The sequence below is a fragment of the Lineus longissimus genome, chromosome 13 (genome assembly GCF_910592395.1).
Source record: "Lineus longissimus chromosome 13, tnLinLong1.2, whole genome shotgun sequence".
In the NCBI taxonomy this organism is placed as follows: domain Eukaryota; kingdom Metazoa; phylum Nemertea; class Pilidiophora; order Heteronemertea; family Lineidae; genus Lineus; species Lineus longissimus.
Genome location: NC_088320.1, coordinates 7,243,850 through 7,259,217, shown reverse-complemented (window position 1 = coordinate 7,259,217; position 15,368 = coordinate 7,243,850). Strand labels below are relative to the sequence as shown.

At 40.3% G+C, this 15,368-nt stretch overlaps 1 non-coding gene across 1 annotated transcript; it reads left to right on the top strand.

Moving 5' to 3' along the window:
• The first annotated feature begins 6,186 nt into the window (after positions 1–6,186).
• Positions 6,187–6,258, top strand: Trnac-gca (transfer RNA cysteine (anticodon GCA)). The gene has a single exon. It is a non-coding gene; the product is annotated as a tRNA-Cys (tRNA).
• The last annotated feature ends 9,110 nt before the right edge of the window (positions 6,259–15,368 follow it).

The window sequence follows — 15,368 nt, the reverse complement described above, 5'->3', positions numbered from 1 at the left end:
CTTCTTTCTCATTACCAGGCACTCGCTATCACTTTGGTAACAAAATATGTTGTTCTTCGCAAGACATCTAGCAGAATTGTAGGTTAATTTCCTACGTGCGGAAATTATTCTTGAGATGGAAGCAAAGCAAAAACGAACGCATTACATGTAGTTTATATTCAGCTCATAATCGTATAACGCCTCACTGATGCAGTGAAAACACGCCTCGTTCCAATAGGATGATTCTTTTGTTCATGGCATCGAAATTCTGAGAGGTGATAGGGCCTGTCGATTTTTTTATTCTTCCAATCCAAGTCTCAAATATTCAAATACTGAATAAAAACAGCATCTTCGTGTTTTATTTCTCCACGAAGAATATAAACGGTGGTATTGTTCCCACAAAAAACAACGTAAAACCCTGAAAATGGCGTTCCATTTGTGATCATTTCATTTTGATACATCCGGTATACTGCCTGAAACACTGGCTTTTAGCAATGATGTGACATGTACCTCCATTATCACGAACATTATTTAGGTGCGCGTCTCCCCGATTTACTCCCACGGGGTTAATCAACCAGCACGTCCAACCGAACATATCCCCAAAAGAATACAAAATCGAGCTAATTACTTCTCATCTTCTGATTACTCTGTTTATGGTGATATGATAATCCAGGTACATGCACACGGGGGAAATTGGCACATATGAATCTTTTTTGATAAAACCTTTACAAATCCTATGCCCTGTCCACGATTCTGAGGAATGAAAAAATGTAACCTGAATTATAATCGGAAATCTTTGAGAAAAGTGATTTTGTAGCTCAAAAACATTTTTTACACCAAAATAGATGTAAAAAGATGCTGACTGAAAGACTTTTTCCTCTTACTCCCATTGGGGTAATCAACAAGCACGTCACACGTACACGTTCGAATTATCCTAATAGAATGCATAATCAGGCTAATTGCTGATCTTCTTCTGCCGGCTTCTCTTCAAGGTGATGGAATAATACGTCACGTAGACAAGATAGAACGGCCATGAGTGTCATAGCTCAGAGATTAAAGAGCATAATAGAATATTTTGTTCCCCGGACAATATATAAATAATCCCGGTCTATCTTATCAAGGACATATCAAATATCGACATTGCCAAACGTTGGCAGTAATAGTAAGCCTTGCAATAAACTAACTTAAAAGAGCCGTTTGTAGATGAAATTGATTTAGGCTGGAAACCACTAACTACATGTACTGTCCACTATACCGTTAATCAAGTCCAAATTGCAAAAAAAGGCGAGGAAGAGTGTCATTTAGTAAACATTTAAACCGTCGAAAATTTTAGAAAGCGTGGCTTCATGGACGATATGAGTCATCTGGATTTTGAATATCAGCTTGATTTCAAGAGTCGGTTTACCTCAGACCTTTGATAATTATTTGATCAGTAAAAGGAGGGAAAGATCGCCCTCTCCGTTCGGCTGGCTAATCAGACACATTCCAAGTTAAGTGACATAATCACAGACTTTTGATAAAAAGTAAATAATTCACAGGCTATTGACAAAAAGTAATTAATTGGCGATGTTACTGAAGGGAGATGTGTGAGACGTGGTCGGTCCGAGAGCTATTATACATGCACATGGCCAGAGGGAAACTAATGTGACAAATTCGGACTTAATTTCATGCTTTTGATAAAACCGAGCCAGACGCCAGTTTCTATTAATAAATGAATACCTAATGTAGTGACTGCAAAGGGAAAACGAGGAAAATAATAACACGTTTGAAATAGGTTAAGGGACCACCATTCTATCTAGAGTGATATGGTCACACGCGTCTTCTAAAAGGATGCGATGTTATTTTCAATTTTAGCTCCAGGAGCCCGTTCCGAGGTCTTGTTTGATTATTGGGAGAACCAATAATTAGTGGTAAGCTGATTCAATCTTCAATCTTCAATCTGGCTTCGTTAATAATGTCATCACGGCGGCTAGAGTGAACAAAAAAACAGCCATGACTCATCCATCGCCTCATAATCTGTCCGAAGATTTTGATTGGATGGACTATTATTATACATCACATGGGATACACTAAGCGTGCAAAATTTTAACATCCGCCGTCCGTAAATCACACTTATCCGTCAAGTGCCAGAAAGTGGAAAAAATAGCCCCCCAAAAGGTACATACATGTTCGTGATAAGGTTAAGAGGAAACTATAGTAGTGTGACATCTTGACCCTCAATGTATGAACATTGCTCAGCTTCCAGACAGCGCGCGTCAATACCTTGACGATAAGTACAGCATGTTTTTACTATGCACTCTATTTCCGAATGAATTTGATGGGCTTTTACTCACTCATAAGTGGTATCGATGTATACTCAATAGTAACAAGTTGACATGATGCCACTGATCATATTGCCATAGATTGCTCGATCAGCGGTCTGACACACCGATATCTCGGCAAGTGTAGCGTTTATGTGTTTCATCCAAAAACTGCAATGTACTTTGCGTTGTAACTTACGCAGAGTCCAGAGAAGAAAAAAGGGCGAAGTATGCCATATAAGCATCGCTTACGCTTGGTTGTAGTCGACGGTTCCAGGTGTACCGTGAAGATCCGCCGAAGACACGACCGTTACAACATGTTAAATCAGGTGTAGCGCGCACAACCAAGACTATCACATGTAGGTAAAAGGATAGGTAAAGACTAGTGTATATTTATTCTTGGTATATATGTCTTATGTCAAACATCACGCTCTCCAGAACTACCGGATGATCAAACTAATTAGTTTCACATCAGGTGCAGCAGTGATTGATCGACATTTGATACAGTAGATTATTGCAGTAAACAAACAAGAAAACGAAAAGGATGAGGCGATGAGAGATGGGGAGGATACAGTACATTACGAACTAGGACCACACTCTTCAGAATCGAAGCTAGTCGCTAATGATGGACAGAAGTCAATGCTGTCTAATCGTGATCGGAAATGAACTTGCCAAATCAAATAAGAATTGCTAATTATAAAACGAGAAGTTCCAGGTGATATTTGCTAAATAGAAAATCGGCTACGATTTCATATTTCTGTCTCACATCCACTTATTCCGCTTCAGGAGTGAAACTAATGAGATTTTGCTTATTTTTCACAATTGAAAATTCGACTTCCATAAATCAATTTAAGAACTAAGGTGAATCTAATTAAACGAGAGATAATTTTCTCTTATTTTAGAAACTCGTAGGGGCGTTGTCGGATTTTATTGTCATGAAGCTCGAAGAGCATCAGTCGTGCCAGTTTCTAAGTGAACCTGTCTTTTTGCCAGTGTTCTAAAATAGAATGAGGAAAAAAACATTGGATCCGATAATTTTCCCATTAACATTCACTCACTTCTGATATCATCAAAGATTAGAAAGATCCCACAAAAAAGGACCATCGATAGCGCATCGCAAGTCGGCGATGATGCTTTATCAACTATTCAAACTGTTGTGTGGGGAGCGTTAGGCGGATCAAAGACCGATGTAAGCAGTCTACACTCGCCTATTTTACGAAAAAAAAGGCATGCTTGTCTTTGGAGATTTCGCACAGAAAATGCAGCCTTTGAACATGATGTTATATGGGATGTCCTCGTGAATACTGGTAGCCTATCCTTTCTGTACTATAAAAGTGGGACCATACATTTCGGAGGTCCACAAAAGGGTACCAGTAGGACTAAGTAGGCCCTGGTCTCGCCTTTATTGTGACTTGTCATGCACAATCTGCGAAGCGCCGCTTCCCATACCGCCCTGGAACATTGACCAACACCAACACACGCTGGTGTGGCTTACATATCTTTAGCCAATGACTGTGACGACCTGTGCATACAATAACATTTAAATAACACTGCTATAGTATGGATAGATGGAGTATAGATAGCTAATTATAATACATGCAATATATGGCACCCCAAGAGGCCACTCCAAAATGGCACCCGATACCGGTATTCACGAGGACGACCTGTATTTCATCCAAAGCTTCGAATTCCAAAATATCTAAATATGTATGCATGTACTTACTTTGCCTTCATCGGCCAAAGCATGACCAAGAGTGTGCCATTTGAACCGAAATACTGACAGCTATTATCATGCTTTTGCGTGCAGGGCAGGGCATTTTTTGTGGAATGGAGTATATATAGCTGAGAGACTGTTGATCCCGATGGGTTTTCAACTGGTTAATACATGCTCTTGTAAAGTTTAAACGGAATTATATTGCTTACAGGTAAATCGAAGCCATCTGGTCAGTAAAACCGTTTAGTGACAAAACGCAGTAACTCAGATACACTTCCCAAAATATCGGAAACAACAATGCCCTTTGCCACTGCATCGAAGCATGCACATGTCTTTTAATGTTGGAACCTGGCCTAATGTATGTGTAAAGTTGGCTGGAGTGTGCATCAATGTTACCAGTGTTACTCAGATGTCATTGCGAGTATAAATGGATATTCGTGAAGTGATAACTTGAAATTCTACTAGCGGCCATAAGGACGGAGAGAGCACCCAAGACGGCAGTATCACGAAATGAGCTTCGAGTATCACGAATGAAAAGAGAATGACTGCCAATCATTGCCGCGTTATGGCTTACTGGACTATCGAACTTTCTGTGGGAAAAGAAACCTTCTGCAACTGAGTGCAAGCCAATTGTCATACAGTGCTTAAGTCTTTCATTGACATTATGGCGCTGGGTTGAGGATTTTCCTACGCCGTTTTTTTTCATCGAAGTTTGCCGTGCTTCTGATGTGGACGGTTTCGAAGAGAAATTCAAACCCGAGATAAGAGATATTCATTACACAGCTTTTTTTGCCACGAGGCGTCAGTGTAACTCATTTGAAAATGGGTTCCATATATGGCAACTGCTAATTCTTCAGAATCTCCTTGGGAAGTAAAATGTAACTACTTTTTCTCTCGAAGATGTGGCAAGGTTAATAGGCGTCAGTTCTAAAACATGATAGAGGGCAATAACGAAATGTGTTTTTGAATCAATGTTGTAGCCTAGACTACAGATCCGTGGCATCGGTTTTTAAGAGCTCGACTCCAAGCCTTCCGGAACAAAATCATTATCATACTCGGGCAAATTCATCAATTCAATTACTGATATATTTTTGGTAGGGATAAAACATGTAAAAGACCTCCAGTGAACTGCGGCTACAATCAGGCTACAAAGTCAAACAAAATCATGGAGAAACTTTGGCCAAGGGCATGATTCCTACTATTCTTAATGATGTGGTTGCATTCTATGAGATTACACATTATCGGTAAAAACACGTGATTTCCGATATAATATTTAAGTTCAAATTTGAGAGATAATCACTCATCTACTAACCCAATAGGATATACCCTGGCGACATCCGTTCAAAAATTCTGGTACGATTTTTGTTATAAACATAATGAAAGAAATGTAGAACAGCTAAAAACTCAACTTTCTTGCGGCAGTTTTAATAATCTTTACCATAAAAATGCTGGAGTGGCCAACGTGGATAGCCCCAAAGATCAACTAGTCTGTGGTGTAGTAAAAGATACAATACAGAATAGTAACTGACTTGATTGATATTTCACCTGATTCTCCGATTACTCTCAAGACACCAAGAGGTTTCCCTGAGGAACAATTACACTCTCAGACCACATTCTTAATGCATCCCTTATTGTTTTGAAGTTCTAGTGGTGGTGTTGTTTGATCTTGTTTGATCGGACGCAAAGGGTGCAAAATAACACCACCTTCAAAAAATATTAACAATCACGAGGGGGGGGGGGGGTTATTAACAATGGTCTGAGAGTCAGTTACCGACGATACCAGAATAAGCGCGAATGGCGTATTTTTCGCCTACGGCCACCTTCACATAGGCCTTGTCAAACTTCTCAAAAATGAACAACTCGACTTCCTTCAGAACCCAGAATGGATAAATAGTGAATGTTAAACCGACATCGAGTTCCAATAACACCATTTGACTTATTATTGCAGTATATCATTTCATACATGCAGCTGGTCGCAAGGAGGAGAAATCAATCGATGTACGCTGCCTATACAAATCAAGTCTAAGCATATTTCAAAAACATGTTATGATCAACGACGATCAATGTTACAATCAGCACGACAATGATGGTGGCATTTGATTTTATCTTAAAACCAGCTGTCGTTGCACATGCGCAATCAATTGAGAATGCAAATGTATAGTCTTGCAGGTAGAAGTGCGATAGAAGTGTGATGGGGGTATAGCTCAGTGGTAGAGCATTCGACTGCAGATCGAGAGGTCCCTGGTTCAAATCCGGGTGCCCCCTCATACATCTTTTGTAAATTTTTTTGCATTTTTGTTTATAGATCTTGTTCATCCACAATTGAATTTCACATACCGGGCACACCGCTGATACATATAGATAAGATCTCCCTGTAGCCTAGTCCATAAAAGATCATAAAAAATTAGTACGATCGTCCATAAAACCAGAGTCTTTCAATATAAACTTTTGGAAAGACTATTGAAAGATTCTGATAAAACTCTGTGAAAGCTGGACGACAAATGCCACAGAGCCCCGCATCCAAGCGTTTAAGATGAAGTGCCTGCGGAAACTACTTGGGATCTCATCCCTACAACGAAGAACCTATGTGTCAGTCCGACAGGAGGTGGAGACAACACGTGGAACGCATGAGAAACTCCTGGCCACCGTAGATCAACTGGTTTGGACATGTATGCGGACATGACCTGCTTGCAAAGACAATCTTGGAAGGCACTGTCGCTGGAGGGAGGAAGCGAGGAAGACCAAGGAAAACGTAGATGGATAACATCAAAGAGTGGACCGGCCTCACAACACCTCAACTTATCCGGAAGGCGGAAAACAGATCTACTTGAGCATGCATCACCGCTGCCAGCTGCCATGGTTCTCCTACGACCTTACGTCATGGGTCTTAGTAGTACATAGTAGCAGTAGTAGTAGTAGTAGTAGTAGTAGTAGCAGATAAAACTCCGCAAAAGTTTGCTCCATTCTTAATTGCCTCTAGCTTGCTTCATCTTCAAGTCAGGTTTATCAGATGAACCAGTAACTCTCCAAAACACCGAGTTTTCAGCGGATGAATATATTCCTTCTGGTTCGAGGGTCACAAAGGAAAACAATGGGGACCAGAGGTAAGACTGAACGACGCGTGGGACTGGGCATCAAAGCGCAGAAATTCGGACTGAAGAGTTTGTACCCTACTTCTCTCTTCTAGCTTTATGTACATTTTTGTATTCTGATCATGCCCAGAGTCTCTGCAGTATCATCTTGCTAGAATCCAGGGGCGGTCACTCAGTCAAAGAACAGGTGGACGGGCGAGCAAATACGGCCGAAGAGCGGCGGGTGGCTTTGACATCGCCATTTGCATTCTTTTGAAAAGGACGTTCTGACCCATGAAGTGGAGCGCTGGATGTCTCGGGAACCGGCTTTGATTCGATCGTTTGGCGCAATTTTCCCAATTCCTTCAAGCAGGAAATAGAAGCCCCCGTCTTCACTCTAACAACAGGAAGATTCTGGTCTTGGTCAATTTCTGTCTACCAGAGAGATGACGTCCTTCCTGTAATGACCAAAGTGCGCCATGATTATACTGTGGCAAAAGAATTTCTTCAGACAAAAGCTAAAACATCTTTGATGCTTCTAAAATAGAACGCACATTCCGGATGAAAAAAAATCTGACTAGAAGAAAGTAAATATGATATGTTCTTACAAAAAAAGTAATTTCTGACAGATTGGTCGCCGACTTCAGTAACTTCAATCATATTTTGCTGTCTCTGTCGGCAACGAAAATATTCATTCGAATGAGAAATAATTATGGTTGAAGGCATAAAGGATGCTCGTGGTACGTCCTCTTTGAGAACCCTTCGCATCACTTCATCTTCATACCAATATGTACACGAAGCGTGTTCGATTACGTGACGTGCTCCTCCAGGTCTATATAGCAGCGATTTAGATCGGTTGTTGGCGAGGCGCTTTCGGCGTCGAGTTTTTTCTACTTTACCGCCAAAGTTCATTTCTATAACTCCTCGGCACAATCAAGACTTGATCTTTAGGGTGTCTTTGTCTTGCAGGCGGCCCACTAGTTCTGCTCTGAGCAACAGCTCGGGATGTTCTTGGTACAACAGCTTTGCTTGGTGGATTTCTACCAGGCTGCAGATAGTGCACACCCACCAGCTCCTCGCGGATGGCGAGTGTCCTCAAGAAAGAAACAGAAAAAAATCACAGTATCTGGTTCCTGGTGAGACCTGAACAAAAAGGATTTTGACCGTAAAGGTCAAAGCAATAGTACACAAAAGCTGGTTTTACTCGTCCTTGGTAATGCCGTTCCTGGAAGTCAACTGAAGGTAAACAATGCGTCCACGCCTACATGTACATAATATGAGGGACTGATATTATCTTAATCCACACTGCCAAAGAGAGTTTGGGCATTACCAAATATATAGACCAATATCAGAAATGCCTGAGGGGGTAAATGTATATATGATGTTATTCCTAACGTTCAGGTGAAATACCCTCTTGTTTGCAAGTTGAACAAAGCACTTTTTTGCCCTGAATGGAGAGCCGAACTCATTAATGTTTGTAGTTTTCGAAGAGCTCATTATCATTCAATACAGGAGTTCAAGCGAAGGACCTTAGCAATGTCACTTAATTACATACTTGTGTGTATATCTCTCCATCGATTTTTGACAAGGAGTTTTGTAAAAGAAAATGAATCGAAAGCGAGAAATCGGCCATTGTTAATTATGCGCATATTAATTCAAATATGACGCCATTGCTCTCCGATTGGGTAATGTGTTGTAAAGTCTCCAGCTCGCCAAACAGGGTAGATTTTTTACCTGTTTGGCAAGCCGGGCCTGCCAAACTTAGTTAATGTTCAGTGCTTTTCGGCCAACGGCTCTCCAAACAGGGCAAAAACTGATGCCTGTTCGGCTGGCCAAATATACCCGGCCATAAATTAAAGCCCTTACTCGATAAATATCTCATCACAGAATATTGTGAGTTCAAATGCAATTATACATGTAGTGTAACAGTAAAAATAATACACCAACATAATTTTGCGATCTATCTCATATTGGAGAAAACACGCGTAAACTTGACTTATGGTGGTATTAGGCGCTTATTGGACGTGTTTAGAACTTGAAAACCCATTTTAGAATCCAATAAAATACGGAATTGAGTGAATTTTGGTATCAAACGATGTTGTTAAGCGTCTGATTGAAGTAAATTGAAGAAATAACGCACGTGACAAAAATATTCTTAGATTGTTTGACTCTTGGAACTACTACCTTCTTATCTTTGCACTATAAAACCTTCTCTTGTTCAACTAATTAATAGACATAGTGCTCAAAACTAGTTGAAGGAATCATTGTGGTATTGGCGACAAGTGAAATTAACAAAGACTCTCAAACTTTAGCAATATGGTTGTCGGGCAACCATTATCTTCTATTGTTTATCCCAAAGAAGTCCATAGACCTTGAACAAGAATGCATCATGGTTGCTAATGGCTTCAACAAGGCAAAATAGAATTTGGAATTATAAAAATAACCACAAATTTTGTAAACATGGTAATTCTTTATCACTTAAATATCATCAATATAATTGGCCTGGTCTGGGAAGGAATGGGTACAGACTACGAATATCGACCATTATGTATTCTCAGAAATATTCTCAGGTGGCAAGTAAACATTAACTACTTATATGAAATTCTATCCCTCGTAAATGTACAACTTTTATCCTCTTCATATATTCTTCTGGGCATTGAAGATGTCATTGTGAACGTTGGAGTTGCCGATATCACCGTAGCCAAGCTTATATTTTGGTGACGATGTCAGCCGGGGGATCTATTTTTCCAAAGCCACGAAAGGGCCATCTCAACCATTTCAATATGCGCAGTCTGAGGATGGGGTTTATTGAGGAGGTTGGTTAGTCTACAGGACTGCGATACTTTGCCCAAACTACTCTGGTGCATCTACGCATACACCTGAAACTTAATGGCGTAACAATATTCAAAAAATATATCCCTTAAAGATCATAATGAAAGGGCCATTTCGATGGCAAATATGCAATCGCCTTAAATCAAGAAAACAACATAGTTGTGGGTTTTCGTGCACAGAAATGTGTATAAATGGCCGTTTTAATCACATGCAATCTCCCGGCACGGTGCCACAATCTCCTTGCGCGTGGAGATGGCGAAGGAAGGGAGTTTTCGCAAATCTTCCGAAACGCCCACCTCCTGATAACGAAGTCGAACAACGGGATAGGCATTTACGTGGACGTTTCGTGGGCTTTGCGAAAACGCCCTTTTAAGCGCAAAACCAGCAAGCCTATGTATTTGAGCAACGACTCGCCTGGCCACGCAATAACAACAGACAGCACGTGATTGCAAGACCTTCCAATCTTTACATTATCTCGGCGTTTGTCCGTAAAGTAATCTTTTACATCTCAACCTCTTCACTCCGGTCCATTTCGTCGCAAACTAACTATTGGAAAAAGTATTACTGAAGGAACACAGGTTTGACTTTTTGGCATTTCTGTTTCCTGTTGAACATGTCTGGTGCTGCCTTGAAAATGCTTTCATCGGCTTCGCTTCGGTTTTTCATGTTGTCCTGTTAGTAAAAGGGCAACATTTGGTATGTGGATGACATTTCAGTTTTTTTCCCTTTTCTTAAGTCTGATAATATCACGTGCGTTATTCCGATGTCTAAGCAGATCTGTTTATCTGCAGATATTGTTTATTTAAAGATGGCGATATTTCCAATATCTAAATGGCAAATTTCAAGAGGAGATATAAGCTCATTTGAAATATCTCAGTAATCCTTTACTGATGGAATCGTTACCAGTTTGATACCGATGGCTTATGCTCACTCACTCTCTGAAGTTCCGTTACCGGCTTTTCTGATTAGAGTGTTGTCTTCTTCCTCCAGTTTTAGATGTTTCGGGATAAAGAGTGTGGAACAAAGGATCCTAGTTTGCACTTTTACTGAGGTATTGAAGGTGACGACTACAATATAGATTAAAACATATATAAAGCCATCACTCGTACATGTACTTTTGCGTTTTTCTAAACAAATAGTTAATTGCATTTTGCGACGAAACACTTTTTTCGCTCATCTTTCAAGAAAAGCAACAAATCATGGGATGGGGAATTATATATTTCTGGTGTGTATTTCAATCGTGGAAGAAAGACCACGACAAAAGTGTCCAGTACATTACATGAATCCTATAGATACACATGACCTTTTTAAAAAACAATGATGTATACATGTATTTAGGACTTGAATACTCCATTGAATCTTGAAAATCTAACTTTGCCTTATTAAGAAACATTCCAATTATGAAAAACGTGAAACGAAGGCGACGGCAACTTGACAGACTTCACAAAGCCCAATCTCTACAACGTTAATTTAATTGACGGTTGCAAATAGCACGTGACACCAATTTCTTCTAATTGACAGGTAAGGTATTTCATTAATCTTTTGTTAGGAAAACACGACGCCCTAAACATATCCGGAGAGGCTTGGCTCAAATCTATGTTTGTTCCTTGGTGATGATGGGAGTTATTTCCTCTTTTTCATCAGATATATGAAACTGCATGTTGTTCTCTTCCGGTATACAATGTTTTAAAATTACCGTTATTTAGTTGTTATGTCCATTAAGAGACATACTAGTAATGCGTAATGGCGTATAGACGATCATACAATAAAATAAAGAATTCATGACTACTAGTCTTTATGAATTCTTGATAAAATGGAGCACTTTATTTGGCTTCGACCGAAAAAAAGAGACCTGTTCGTATATTGATTGTGTCAGTCACGACGTCAAAACATAAGTAAGTCAGATCTTAAAAAAATTAATGCCTGTAGCAGTGATGAACTGTGTTAACATGAACTTTGAAGTACCAAAAAGCCCAGGCAAGTGAACTAGGGGTGCGGGGCTATATCGGCTAGTAGTCAAGAGGTCCCTGGTTCCTACCCACAGCTGGGGAGGTCTTTTCGCCTAATTTTCCTTGTTCCTCCCAGGTTGTATAAATTGGTACTGGTCCGTGTCGACACGACGAGCAACTGGTAAAGAATACGACAAAATGGGTTGGACTCCGTCAGCTTATGAATGAATGATTCCTACAATCATCATAGTTTCTTTTGTCGATGCTGAGAATTTTGCCTATGCAGCCTACAATATCACTCGGTCTGAAAATTACAGCAAGATTCTTTCAATCATGTACGTCACCCCCCCCCAAAAAAAATAAAATAAAAAAGTAGGCAATGATATCATGCTGAAAAAGCGGCTGGTTTATTTCTGCTCACAGACTGTGATCGGCGCTCAACCAAACCACCTAAACACCGGAAATTGATCCATCGCATCTGGTGATTGACTCCCGCATCGATGCAAATAATGCGGAGGGAGCTTCTGGCAGCAAACAGGATATCGATGGGTGAAAATAACCAGAACCAACAGAGATTCCGAACCACATCCTGATTGAGCAAACACCCATCATTTTTGTAAAACATTTTGACGTAGGTGTCATGTTGATAAATCGATGGTACAAACGTCAAGCTACGGCTTGAACAACTTTCGAAAACCTTGCCTGCGAATGTTACAATCAACCAATCAAATAATTATTATAAATTAATGAGCCAACCAACCAGCCAGCCAGCCAGCCAGTCAACCAACCAGCCAGCCAGCCAGTCAACCAACCAGCCAGCCAACCAACCAGCCAGCCAACCAACCAGCCAGCCAACCAACCAGCCAGCCAGCCAGCCAACCAACCAGCCAGCCAGCCAGCCAGCCAACCAACCAGCCAGTCAGCCAGCCAGCAAGTCAGTCAGTTAGTCTAGGCTTGATATCGTTGTCATTAACGTTATTACATCTTTTATGTGTTGAACATTTTACCATACCATTGGTCACTGTTAACATCGGTTCCCTTCCTTGGTCCCTTGGTTCACCCAGTTGGATCTAAAAAACTTTAATTCAGTCAAAGCAAGGACGTATTTCAAAATAATGGCTTGATGATGTAATTACGTTTATGATATTATCAAGTATATATTTGATATACATGTAATTCAATTCCACTACATTTGAGAGCTTCAGTTCGGACGCACAGTTCTTGAAGGTCGTCGAATTACGCATGGTATTGGTACAGAAATGCTGAAGAAACATAAGCCAAACATATATTGCTTTGATTAAGGAATTGATACCGACTCGAAGCTATCTGTTGCCTCACTAGAACCGCGAGGGTGGCGCTAAAATGTTGAAGCGGTTTTGGACAACATTTTAGCCCCACACCCTCGCGGTTATAGTGAGGCAACCAATATCGACAGAGAGTAGTACTTCTCTAATTGAATAACGAATAATGTGGTTTTAAATGCTTTTTGACTGCTGCCATATTTTGCACCAACCCAAGCGGTTATGGTTGCCTAACCGTTACCGCTGAATTCAAAACTAGGCGGCTTCGTTGGCGCATAGTGCATTTACACTGTAAAGTGTGGTTCATTCTCAACCCAGATGCTTTAGAATGAAGACACAAGACTCTATGGAATAGGCATAGCGCGTTCCTGTTTGTTGTACGTTTGTTAGTTACCTATTTACCGAGCACTCTACGTAGTTTTTGAAATTCTGAAAAATATTTAAGGGTTTTTCAGCTCACACAAATATGCACCCCATAGAGGGTTTTAAGGAAAATAGTGATTTTCATTTTCCTGAAAAAAAACCCTCTTGTCGATGCATATTTGCGTTGCCTGAAAGTTCTTAAAAGCCTTTTAAAAGGCTGAAAAAACATCGTTTCTAAGAGAGAGTAAACACAAATGTACATGTTATAACCATACGGTATTAATACAGAATAAATTGAAATTGAAATTGTACACAATTGATAAAAGATGAAAATTTGGGAATCTAGAACCTGGACTCACCGATGTTACTCTGTTGTGTTATCCACAAACTATGTCTAAAACTGAAAACTGTTTGTTCCAGTGCCGATGATCGAGAGGGAATGGCGAAGACCGAGCGTGCTTTAAGGGTGTCGTGAGCGCTGCATCATTTCGTCAATCCCCTCCGCAGTGGACGAGGTAGAGCAATCTCGTTACCATGACTGATGCGGAAACTGCGAATACCGGTGTTATTGTGGAACGATGATGTCGAGTATACTAATGTATCATTATTTGTAATTTTGGACCGCGTTTATTTTGAACTTACGTGATGATGAACATATTTGTTTCAATGAATATTTAGACAATCTGCTTAGTAACAGTTATTGAAGCAATTTAAAATCTAGTAATTATTATACATTTGGATTTGATTTTAATTGTGTATGATTTTTTACTACTGGTGTTTACGTGTTGAAATCGTAAACGCAATCGTAAATCGTAAGCATGCGAACCTCACCATTATTTGAAATAACAAATCAAAAGTTATTTTCATCCATTTCCGTCAACAGAGTCGCGGATGACTCTCTTTGAAAGACGGCCTCGCAAATGAGAGAATCCAAGCTGCGAGGGCAGTTTCATCCGCGTGTACTATGGTCTATCATAGTTATGATATTGTACATTGCAAATTCGTAAGGATTTCATTGCTTTAAACATGCTCAAACAAACGTATTAAATCTTCGAACATTACAGCGATATCCTCTTGTTTCAGTGGGCATGGTCCCGTGATATACATGCTCACGTGATATACATTGCGAGGCAATTGAGGTCGAATATTTGATACAGCGTCATCTTCTTGTTTCAATGGGCCTGGTCACGTGATATGCATGTACAAGGCAGGACGATTGAGGCTTAGCCTTTGCTACTCTAAGGCCTTTGCGAGATCGTCATCTAAATGAGAGCCTGCCTGCGACTGGTCAACACTTTCGAAACAGTTGTGGGAAACGCTTCCTGTTCAAGACACAAATATCTAGATTAACTGCGAGTAAATATTGTAGTAGCCAATATTGATGCGGTTGAAATTGATATTGAGACGTGTGATTTTCTGTCATGAGTCGTAAATATCTTGTATACCTAGGGCCGGCCGTGTTTATGCATATATATCGAACATGTGAACAAAGCCACGTGCATGGCCGTGCAAGCAATGTTACATTGACTGACTTGGCCGGCTTACTGGACTTTGCGCAGAGAAAGCAACGCAACACAACGAACGCAACGATGTGTTTATTTATTTTGTTTTTATATCTAACTGTTCATATATTTGCTGCTATGGTCATAAATAGAGGGGCTACAAGTGCAAATCACTGGGTCTATTATCTTGTGACATGGGGATGGATAGGTGGCGCCAGCGCGACGAATGGAAGGTGTGTTACACATTGAAGTAAACAGGGGGCTGAGACCCGCACCACACCAAAGAGTAAATCTCAAAATCGAACCCAAGACCGAAGCACTACACACTACATTGAAGAGATTATATCAAGAATCGAG